Raw genomic sequence first — 12,409 nt, 5'->3', positions numbered from 1 at the left:
TTAAAATGTCAATACTACCCAAAGCAATCTACACATTCAGTGCAGTCCCAATCAAAATTGCACTGGCATTCTTCTCAAAGCTAGAACAAACAATCCTAAAATTTGTATGGAACTACAAAAGACCCTGAATAGCCAAAGTAATATTGAAAAAGAAAACAAAAGTGGGAGGCCTCACAATCCCATACTTTAGCCTCTACTACAAAGCTGTAATCATCAAGACAGTATGGTACTGGCACAACAACAGACACATAGACCAATGGAATAGAATAGAGAACACAGAATTGGACCCACAAATGTATGGCCAACTAATCTTTGACAAAGCAGGAAAGAATATCCAATGGAAAAAAGACTGTCTCTTTAGCAAATGGGGCTGGGAGAACTGGACAGCAACATGCAGAAGGATGAAACTAGACCACTTTCCTATACCATACACAAAAATAAACTCAAAATGGATGAAAGCTTAATGTGAGACAGGAAACCATCAAAACCCTAGAGGAGAAAGCAGGCAACAGCCTCTTTGACCTCAGCCGCAGCAGTTTCTTGCTTGACACATCCCCAAAGACAAGGGAATTAAAAGCAAAAATGAACTATTGGGACCTCATCAAGATAAAAAGCTTCTCCACTGCAAAGGAAACAGTCAACAAAACTGAAAGGCAACTGACGGAATGGGAAAAGATATTTGCAAATGACATATCTGATAAAGGGTTAGTATCCAAAATCTGTAATAAACTTACCAAACTCAACACCCAAGAAACAAATAATCCAGTGAAGAAATGGGCAGAAGACATGAATAGACATTTTTCCAAAGAAGACATCCAGATGGCCAACAGACACATGAAAAGATGCTCAACATCATCATCAGAGAAATACAAATCAAAATCACACAGATACCACCTCACATCGGTCAAAGTGGCTAAAATGAACAAATCAGGAAACAACAGATGCTGGCAAGGATGTGGAGAAACAGGAACCCCTTTGCACTGTTGGTGGGAATGTAAACTGGTACAGCCACTTTGGAAAACTGTGGAGGTTCATCAAAGAACTAAAAATGGAACTATCCTAGGACCCAGCAATAACGCTACTAGGAATTTATCCAAAGGATACAGGAGTGCTGATTCATGGGGGCACTTGCATCCCAATGTTTATAGCAGCACTTTCAACAGTAGCCAAATTATGGAAAGAGCCTAAATGTCCATCAACTGATGAATGGATAAAGAAGATACGGTTTATATATACAATGGAATACTACTTGGCAATGAGAAAGAATGAAATCCTGCCATTGGCAGCAATGTGGATGGAACTGGAAGGTATTATGCTAAGTGAAATAAGTCAGAGAAAGACAGGTATCATGTTTTCACTCATATGTGGAACTTGAGAAACTTAACAGAAGACAATGGGGGAAGGAAGGAGAAAAAAATAGTTACAAAAGAGAGGGAGGGAGGCAAACCATGAAAGACTCTAAAATACAGAGAACAAACTGAGGGTTGATTGGGGGAGGGCGGGAGAGGGGGAAAATGGGTAATGGCATTGAGGAGGACACTTGTTGGGATGAGCACTGGGTGTTGTATGTAAGTAATGAATCACAGGAATCTACCCCCAAAACCAAGAGCACACTGTACACACTGTATGTTAGCCAATTTGACAATAAATTATATTAAAAAAAAATACTTCTAGCAATAACAAGTGACAAACTACCAATGCAGGTAACAGTGAATGAATCTCAAAATATTATGTTAAGTGAAAGGAACCAGGCCAAAAGGAATCTATATAATTTCATTTATATAATGTCCTGGAAAGGCAAAACTAGTGAATGAAATCAGATCAGTGGTTGCCAGGAGTTAGGGATAGGGGAGGTAATGACCACAAATGGGGGAAATATGGGTGAACTTTCATGGTCATGGAAAAGTTCTTTATTTTGATTGAAGTGGTTGTTTCACAAGAGTATACATTTGCCAAATCTCATTTCCTCAAACTGCACCCTTTTAGGATAAGTTCAAGCTCATTGGTTTAGCATATATGTACACCCTTTTCTCTCTGATCTTATCCTACCTCTCTAGCCCTACAGCTTTCTTTTTCCTTAGAAGCACCCATTTCTCATTTCATTGGTTGCCTACTATGTATGTGCCAGGTGCTTTTCTAGTCTCTTAAGGATAGGTGTGGAATTAAAATGTTTTAAGCTCTTAATGTAAGCAGCTTCAGAGATTAATAAAATACAGTCTCAAGAGGACAAATTAAGCAGTTGGGTAGTATGACAGAAAGGTACCTTTAGGCAAAAGTCTTTGTTAAGTTAAACTAGAATGAAGTATCCATGTTGTTTGCCACAAAACATGGAGAGCCCATAGCAACATGGAGCTGGTTACCAACATGCTTGAAAACTAAGCCATTTCTTCTATTCCTCCATCCCTCTCATTCTCAGACTCTACAAGTTGCTGAACTTCAAAGGAGTCTTTCTAATTTTGTGTGCATAAAAGTCACCTACAGAGTGAGTTGGGGGGCTAATTAAATGTAAGTCCTGGGCTGAATCCCATAGATTTAGATTCTAATTCTGTAATGGAGTAGAGACCGCAAATCTGCATTTTAAAAAAACAAACAACATAGGTGATTCTGATGAAATTGATTCAAGAACTACATCTTGAAAAACAGAGTCTATTTCACAGATTACTGTCTTATGCATCACCTTTTCCATTTTCAGCATAGGCAGTGTATACTTTCATTTACTATTTCTTGTCTTGTTATTTTAATATCCTGTGCCAATAGGTTTTCATCTTTTCTGTTTCCCATTCAATTCTTTGCTAGATTTTCTTGCTTAAAATCTGTAACAAGTTTCCCTTGGTACTCAATATACATGGTTACCATCTTGGTACTTAGAAGAAAGCCTTTCAATAGATATTAATTGCTTTGTTTACCCTTTCTTTTTTAAATTTACTGATTATTTTTAGGAGAGAGAGAGTAGGGAAGAGGCCAAGAGGGGGAGAGGGAGAGGGAGAGAGAGAGAGAAAGAGAAAGAGAAAGAGAGACAGTGTATCTGAAGTAAGTTCTGTGCTGTCAGCAGAGAGCCTAATGCAGGGCTCAAACTCACGAACTGTCAGATCATGCCCTGAACTGAAGGTTCAGTTACTGAACTTAACCAATTCAGCCCTCCAGGTGCCTCCACACTTTCTTTCTTGAGTCCTGGCATAGAAATTGCCTCCCTCTGTTTATAAATCTCTCATGTCCAGTCCATTCCTGTTCCAGTATTCACTGTAGAAAATATATGAAATAGACAAAATATGAAAAAAGTAAAATGGTCAGCTGTTCTACTTTTAACTGCAGTTAACATTTTGCTGCATTTATTTCCATTTTCATTCTACATCTGTTGTATAAATTTATATTTTGCAGACTTGAGATAGACTCTATTTAATGCTTTATAATTTGCTTTTTTACTTAAAAAAAATATTTTCTGTGAGAGCACAAGCAGGGGAGAGGCAGAGAGATGGGGGCAGGGGATCCAAAGCGGGCTGTGTGCTGACAGGGTGACAGCAGCGAGCCGGATGTGGGGCTCGAGATCATGACCTGAGCTGAAGTTGGACCTCAACCAACCATGCCACTCAGGCACCCCATAATCTGTTTTTTTCACTTGTATTATATCATGATCATTTTCTATATTTTAAAATATGTGGGGCACCTAGGTGACTCAGTCAGTTAAGCGTCTGACTCTTGATTTTGACTTAGGTTATGATCTCATGGTCCTGAGATTGAGCCCCCATGTCAGGCTCTATGCTGGGCATGGAGCCTGCTTAAGATTCTCTCCCTCTCCTCCCCTGATTGTGCACATTCACTCTCTCAAAAAGAAAATACTCTTGAAGTACATAGTTTTTAAAATCCATACTATGATTTAGTGGATCATTTCCCTTTTGCTGGTTATTTTGAGCTCCCCTCCCTTCTTGATCTTTCACTATAATATTCTGCAGTGAACTTTGTTGAACCTCAATGATTATTTTTCTTAATATAGATGCCTAGTGGTGTAATTCTGCATGAGAGGGCACACCCACTTTTTTAGTTTTTGGCATATTCTACCAAATTACTCTTCAGTGAAGTCTTATTAGTTTAAATTGCCATCAATAGTATACTAATTTATACTCTTGCCAACAGTTTGTGATATTTAAAAAAACAAAAACCAGAAAAACCTCAAAGACCTAAACATAAGAGCTCAAACTTGAAAAATCTTATAACAAAATATAAGGGAAAAGCTTCATGTCATTGGGTTTGGCAATGATTTCTTGTATATGGTACCAAAAGCATAGGAACAAAAGAAAAAGAGTAAGTGAACTGGACTTCATCAGAATTAAAAACTTTTGTGCATCAAAGATTCTATTCACAGAATAAAAAGGCAACCTACAGACTGGTAGAAAATACCTGCAAATCATATATCTGATAAGGGATTAGTATCCAGAATATATAAAAAACTCCTGCAACTTCCCCACAAAAAAAAAATCCAAAGAATCCAATTAAAATTGTTCCCGCCACAAAAAAGAAATAATTGTGACGTGATAGAGTTGTTACAATGGTAATCAAATTGCAATATATAAGTGTGTCAAATCAACATATATACATATACCTTAAAATTATACAATGTTATATATCAATTATATCTCAATAAAAAATAAGTTGTTTAAAAATTGGGCAGAGGACTTGAGTAGATATTTCTCCCAAGAAAATATATAGATGGCCAAGCACATGAAAATATGATGAACATCATGAATTATGAGGAAAATGCAAATCAAATCCAAAATGAGATACCACTTCACACCCATCAAGATTACTATCATCTAAACAACAGGAAGTGTTAAGATTTGGTGAGGATCTGGAGAAATTGGAACACTTGTTCATTGCTGGTAGAGGTATAAAATTGTGCAGCTACTGGGGAAACAATGTGGCGCTCCTTGAAAAATTAAACCTAGAATTATCATGTAATCCACCAATCCTACTTCTTGAGTATGTACCCAAAAGTATTGAAAGTAAGTACATTTACAGAAAAATAGAACAAAAAGTAGAAACATTCCAAGAAGCTATCAGCTGAAAATGGATAAGCAAAATGTGGTGTATACATATATATATGTATATATACACACAATAGAATATTATTCAGCCTGAAAAAGGAATGAAATTCTGCAGTATGCTACAACATGGATGACGGTTGAAGACATTATGCTAAATGAAATAAGCCAGACACAAAAGGACAAATATGTATTATTCCCCTTATAGAAGGTACTGATGATAGTCAAATTGTAGCATGTAGATTAGTGGTTACCAGGAGCTGGGGGAGGTGGGAATAAGGAGGTATTGTTTAATGGGTACAGAGTTACAGTATGGGGTGATGAGTAAGTTCTGGAGATGGATAGGAATGATGGTTACACAATGTGAAAGTACTTAATGCCATTGAACTGCACACCTTAAAATGGTTAGAGTGGTGCATTTTATGGTATGAATATATTTCCACAATAAAAAAAAAGAAAGTGCTTTGCCAGTTTGGCAATAGATGATATCTTTTGTTTTCAATTCACTTTTCTTTCACTCTAACTAATGAGTTAATACTTCACTAGGTTTAGTGGTTCTCTTATATGTGAGATTATGTTTCTATTGACTTAAAAACTTTAATTTATAAGAACTTTTTATATAAATGAGATTATCCTTTTATTCATTATCTGTTTTGAAGATATTTTCCCAATTTACATTTTTATTTTGTGCTTTTGGGGATAAGGAATATTTTTATTTTGACAATATGTATTGGACTTTTTTTTCATAGTTTTTCCCTTTATGTTTGTAATTGGGAAGCCCTTTCCATCCTGACTTAATATTCAGTTTTTGTATTCTTCAGAGTGCTAAACTTAATGCTTTACACAGAGTAGATGTGACATTGATATGAGATTTTAGATCTTAAAACAATTTTGTTATATGAATGGCAAGCACAGAGTGTTTTTATTTGGGCAAAGGACCTACAATACGAGAAGCAAAGAGGTAAATAGAAAATAGCCACTAATGAAAATTATTTGATAATCTTTATTGACCAGTATGCTTCATAAATGACCCGAACCTTTGCTCCCTAAAAAGTTATTTTGTTTATTTTTTTAAATGTTATTCATTTTTGAGAGCGAGAGCGAGAGAGAGAGAGAGAGCATGAGCAGGGGAGGGGCAGAGAGAGATGGGGATAGAGGATCTGCAGTGGGGTCTGCGCTGACAGCAGCAAGCTTGATGCAGGGCTCGAACTCATGAACCATGAGATTGTGACCTGAGCTCAAGTTGGATGTTCCACCAACTGAGCCACCCAGGCGCTCCCCCCTAAAAAGTTATTTTCAATACTTTCTTACCTATTAAATATAATCTTTAGGTTTCTTTCAACTTTCAGGGGAACATTGATGTTTGGGGAAAAAAATGACTTAAGACTTTTAATTTCACAGACACAAATATTAGCTTTTAGAGTAGTCTGATAGAGTGTATGTATGCATTGTTGGGTGTAATCTCAAGTTCTTGTAGGACCCAGTGACACACTGTAAATAACCATGTAAAAATGGTATTTTTTTTAAAAAACCATGTAAATAACCAAATAAAAATTACAAAAAATGAGTAGTATTTTCTGGAATCCTTTTGTCTCAGAACCTCTAAATATCCATATATTTATGATTCTTTTGATAACTATAGGTGTTATGTTAGTGATCTTTTTGTTTAAATTTATATGTTTGAGCAGCAGGTTATGCAAGAGCTGCACCTTTGAACCTGTGAGGTCAGAATCTGTGGTGTAGAGGGAGAAACAATGCAGCATTGCCTTGTAGTCTTTGCTGTTAAAGTCTTACTTGTTCTTGGATAAGTCATACTTCAGAGTGGTTTTACACAGCCTCTGAGATGGGTTCTTTCCAACCTTAAAAGTCTAATATACTTCTTCTGATACAGAATCTTAATCTGGTTTTTCTCAAAAGAATAGCTGTCATAGTTAAAACAAGTATTTGTAGGGACTGGTAGGTTATAATGTTCGAAATAAGGAAATGATTGGGAGCACTAAAGTATTTCTGACTTGCAAAAATGTTAATGGGACAAAGGGGGGAAAATTCAGTTTTGAGGATTGTACTTGGGGGAAAAATCCATGTGATACTTATTGTACATTTTGTTTCTTCTAGATTATAGGTTTGATTTCCTTATTGTTTCTACTGTGATAGGCTATCATTTTTCTTTTGGGGCAGTTTTAACTTTTTGGCGCCAACTTGTGCTGGCATTTTTTAAATTAAAAAATGGCAGCAGCTGGCATTACAGGCATCATTAATATGAAATGTATTCATAGGTTTTTTAAAATTAATGTGGAATTTGAGACCCAGAGAGGGCTTATAATTTGCCTTAATGATAGTTACCCAGTGACAGAACTGGGGTAATGCTTTTCATCCTAGTGATTATAACATTGCAACAATGTGCCTAATTCCATGTGGAAGTTATTAATACAGTCCCAGTATCCAACTTTCACTACACATTTTCCTCTGTGAAAGGAAATAATTGGAATGTATTAATAGTCATTTGTTTTATATTGATAGAATCCTTTTTCTTCTCGTATTTAGTTGCCTTTACAAATATAAAGGTTTAATACTACATATTCCTTCCAAATGAACTTGAAAGAAGGTAATAAATTCTATACACAGTGTATTTGTTAAAACTTGGGAATCTGAAGGAAGATAAAAACTGTATAAAATGTCTGTTTGTTAGGCATTTAAATGGCAGATAAAGAAAGTGTTTATAAATCTGTTTTCAGTATATTGTAGTGTATCAGTCTAAAGGAGCTTTCTGTTTAGAGTAATTGCTGATGAAGGTTTGAAGTAGTCTTTTTTTCTTTCCTTTTTCTTTTTAGCTTTCTTGTCATTAAAAATTGGAAAGTTCTAAAGAAATGTTGCTGTCGGGGCGCCTGGGTGGCTCGATCGGTTAAGCATCCGACTTCAGCTCAGGTCATGATCTCACGGTCTGTGAGTTCGAGACCTGCGTCAGGCGTTGTGCTGACGGCTCAGAGCCTGGAGCCTGTTTCAGATTCTGTGTCTCCCTCTCTCTCTGCCCCTTCCCTGTTCACGCTCTGTCTCTCTCTGTCTCAAAAATAAATAAACGTTAAAAAAGAAATTTTAAAAAAATAAAGAAATGTTGCTGTTAAAACAAAACAAAAAAAAGCAAAGGCAGTTATACTCAGAGCAATGTTTGTAATATCCTTATTAATGCATAGAATAAATTGTTAGATGAACTAATTTATGGTTCATGCTAATATAAAACCACATAAATATAAAACATCATAATTTACAATGTAAAGGTAGGCATTATCATGTAAAATAGAATCAGTGTGTCTAACAATAGCTGACTATACTTTCATGAGCTACATCTCTGATGGTTAGTTTTTCTTTTTTTGTTGATTTACTTTTTTTTTAAGTTTATTTATTTAGTGAGAGAGAGCACAAGCAGGGGAGGAGCAGAGAGAGAGGGAGAATCCCTAGGAGGCTCCACACTGTCAGTGTGGAGCCCTGTATGGGGTTTGATCCTATGAACCATGAGATCATGATATGACCTGAGCTCAGATTAAGAGTCGGACACTTAACCAACTGAGCCACCCAGGTGCCCCTGATTGGTTAGTTTTTCTGAAACTGTTTCAAACTTCGGAAAACATTGGGATTTTTGTTGGCAATAACTTCAAGAAATAAAAATTACAAGAATTTCTATTTTTGCCCCTAGAGGAATAATTGGTGTGGGCCTGCTGAAAGCACCTATAAAACTGGACAAAATATATGAAATAACTGTCTTTAGGTATTGGACAACAGGCAACGTAATAGGTCTATGATCGCTGAGAAAAGGGAAACAAATAAGGTGAGCTCTATAGTTCCCTCTGATTTCTGCCTTGGAGAAGTTTCCTAGACCATTATTTACAGAAAGGGAACCCAAGCAGAACCTGACAGTCTTGTTGACATGAAAAGAAGAGCTGGGAGATCCATGGTGCTGAGATGACTGGAATGTTTTGGGCAGAATACTAGAGAAAAGAGAGCTATGTAGAGAAAACTCCAGAAATCTGGATTGTGCTGCCCTCAAATCTTTGGCTGAATAGTAATCTGAATATCACAGGCTGAGTTGAACGATTCCTGGGGTTAGGAGACTATTAAATTCCTTCCTGCCAGAGGAAAGAGACTCTGTTGAACATACAGTTAGTAGAGTCTCCAGAGGGATATTTTCTATATTAGTATAGACATTTTAACAATGTTTGTTCTTCCAATCCATGAGAATGGAATGCTTTTCCATTTCTTTGTGTCCTCTTCAATTTCTTTCATAAGTGTTCTATACTTTTCAGAGTACAGATCTTTTATCTCTTCAGTTATATTTATTTCTAGGTATCTTACTGTTTTTGGTGCAATTGCAAATGGGATAATTTCTTTCTCTGCTACTTCATTATGGGTGTATAGAAATAAAACAGATTTCTGCACAATGATTTTATATCCTATGACTTTGAACTCCTGTATTAGTTCTGGCAGTTTTTTGTGGAGTCTTTCAGGTTTTCTACACATGGTATCATGCCATTTGCAAATAAAGCTTGACTTCTTCCTTGCTAATTTATATACCCTTTATTTATTTTGTTGTCTGATTGCTGAGCCTAGGACTTTCAGATTGTGTTGAACACCAGGGGTGAGAGCGGACATCCTTGTCTTGTTCCAGACTGTAGGGGAAAGGTTCTCAGTTTTTCCCCATTGGGGATGATAATTAGCTATGGGTCTTTCATATATTGCCTTTGTGATGTTGAAGTATATTCCATCTATCCCTACTTTGTTGAGGGTTTTTATCAAAAATGGATGCTGTGTTTTGTCAAATGCTTTTTCTGCATCTGTGGACAGGATCATATGGTTCTTATCCTTTCTTTTATTAATGTGTATCACATTGAATGATTTGTGAATATTGAACCAGCTCTACATCCCAGGAATAAATCCCATTTGATCATGATGGATAGTTCTTTTAATGTACTGTTGAATTCAGTTTGCTAGTATTTTGTTGAATTAAATTTGCTAGTATTTTATTGAGAATATTTGCATCCATGTTCATTAGGGATGTTGGTTTGTAATTCTCCTTTTTAGTGGGGTCTTTGCCTGATATTGGAATCAGGGTAATGCTGGCTTTGTAGAATGAGTTTTGAAGTTTTCCTTCTGTTTCTATTTTTTGGAACAGTTTGGGAAGAATAGGTATTAACTCTTTAAATGTCTGGTAGAATTCCCCTGGTAGAAACCATCTGGCCCAGGACTCTTGTTTGCTGGGTGATTTTTGATTACTGATTCAATTTCTTTGCCGGTTATGGACCTGTTTAAATTTTCTATTTCTTCCTGTTTCAGTTTTGGTAGTGTGAGTTTCTAGGAATTTGTCCATTTCTTCCAAATTGCCCAGTTTGTTGGCATATAATTTTTCATAGTATTGTCTTACAATTGTATTTCTCTGGTATTGGTTGTGATCTCTTTATGATAAGGGTGACTAGGGGGTTTGTTAATTCTTTGAAAGAACCAGCTATTAGTTTTGTTTCTAAATTGTTTATATCTGCTCTATAATTTCCCTTTTTCTGCTGGCTTTAGGGTTTATTTGCTGTTACTTTATTAGCTCCTTTAGTATAAGGTTAGATTGAGTATTTGGGACCTTTCTTGTTTCTTGAAATAGGCCTGAATTGCAATATACTTCCTTCTCAGCACTGCCTTTGCTGCACCCCAAAGGTCTGGACTATTGTGTTTTCATTTTCATTTGCTTCCATTTATTTTTTAATTTCTTCTTTAATTTCCTGCTTAATCCATTCATTCTTTAGTAGGCTATTCTTTGACCTCCATGTATTTGAGGGCTTTCCAAATTTTTTCTTGTGGTTGACTTGAAGTTTTATAGCATTGTGATCTGAAAACATGCATGGTATGATAATTGATCTTTTAGTACTAGCTGAGGACTGATTTGTGACCCAGTAGATGATCTATTCTGGAGAATGTTCTATGTGCACTTGAAAAGAATATGTATTCTGCTGCTTTAGAATTGAATGTTCTGAATATATGTTAAATCTATCCAGTCCAGTGTGTCATTCAACACCATTGTTTCCTTATTGAGGGTTTTCTGCTTAGATGATCTGTCCATTGTTGTAAGTGGGGTGTTAAAGTCCCCTCCTATTATGATATTATCAATGAGTTTCTTTATGTTTGTTATTAATTCATTTATACATTTGGGTTCTTCCAAGTTGGGGCCATAAATATTCATAATTGTTAGAATCGTCTTGATTCTAACACCTTAATTGTGATATAATGTCTGTATTCATCTTTTGTTACAGTCTTTGTTTTAAAATCTAGTTTGTCTAAGTATGGCTACTCTGGTTTTCTTTTGATGTCCATTCAATCTGCAGCTGTCTTTAGGTCTAAAATGAGTCTCTCCTAGGCAGCTTATAGATGGATCTTGTTATTTTTTTTTTAATTTTTTTTTAACGTTTATTTATTTTTGAGACAGAGAGAGACAGAGCATGAACGGGGGAGGGGCAGAGAGAGAGGGAGACACAGAATCGAAAGCAGGCTCCAGGCTCCGAGCCATCAGCCCAGAGCCCCATGCGGGGCTCGAATCCACGGACCGCGAGATTGTGACCTGAGCCGAAGTCGGACGCTTAACCAACTGAGCCACCCAGGCGCCCCTCTTGTTATTTTTTTTTAAATCCATTCTGATACCCTACATCTTTTGATTGGAGCACTTAGTTCATTTATATTCAGAGTGATTATTGAAAGTTATGAATTTAGTGCCATTGTGTTACATATAGAGTTGGTGTTTCTGGTGATGCTCTCTGGTCCTTTCTAGTTTTTCTGCTTTTGGTCATGGTTTTTGTTTTCTTGTTTTTTTGTTTTTGTTTTTTTTCCCACTCAAAGTGTCCCCCTTAAAATTTCTTGCAGGGCTGGGTTAGTAGTCACAGACTGCTTTAGTTTTTGTTTTTCTGTGAAACTCTTTGTCCTTCTATTCTGAATGACAGCGTTGTTAGATAGACTATTCTTGGCTGCATATTTTTCCAATTTAACATGGTGAATATATCCTGCCACTCATTTCTGGCCTGCCAATTTTCTATGGACAGATCTGCTGCAAACCTGATTTGTCTTCCCTTATAGTAAGGAGTTTTTTTCCTTAGTGCTTTCAAGATTCTTTCCTTGTTGGTGTATTTTGTTAATTTGACAGTGATGTGTCTTGGCAATGGCCAGCTTTTGTTGAATTTAATGAGAGTTCTCTCTGCTTTTTGGATTTTGATCTCTGTGTCTTTCCTCAGATTAGGGAAGTTTTCAGCTATAATTTGTTCACATAAGCTTTCTGCCCCCTTTTCTGTTTCTTCATCTTCTGGGGATTCCTATCATACAAATGTTATAACATTTTAATAAGTTGCTGA

General features: G+C 36.2%; 1 protein-coding gene across 3 annotated transcripts in view; it reads left to right on the top strand.

Moving 5' to 3' along the window:
- FAF1 (Fas associated factor 1) overlaps positions 1–12,409 on the top strand; it is a 514,886-nt gene that overhangs the window by 179,757 nt on the left and 322,720 nt on the right. The window lies entirely within an intron of this gene.

This window comes from Puma concolor, chromosome C1 (assembly GCF_028749965.1).
Source record: "Puma concolor isolate L17-30 chromosome C1, mPumCon1.1.hap2, whole genome shotgun sequence".
Taxonomy (NCBI): Eukaryota; Metazoa; Chordata; class Mammalia; order Carnivora; family Felidae; genus Puma; species Puma concolor.
Note: the sequence above shows the minus strand (reverse complement) of the source record. Positions and strands in the feature narration are given on the sequence as shown.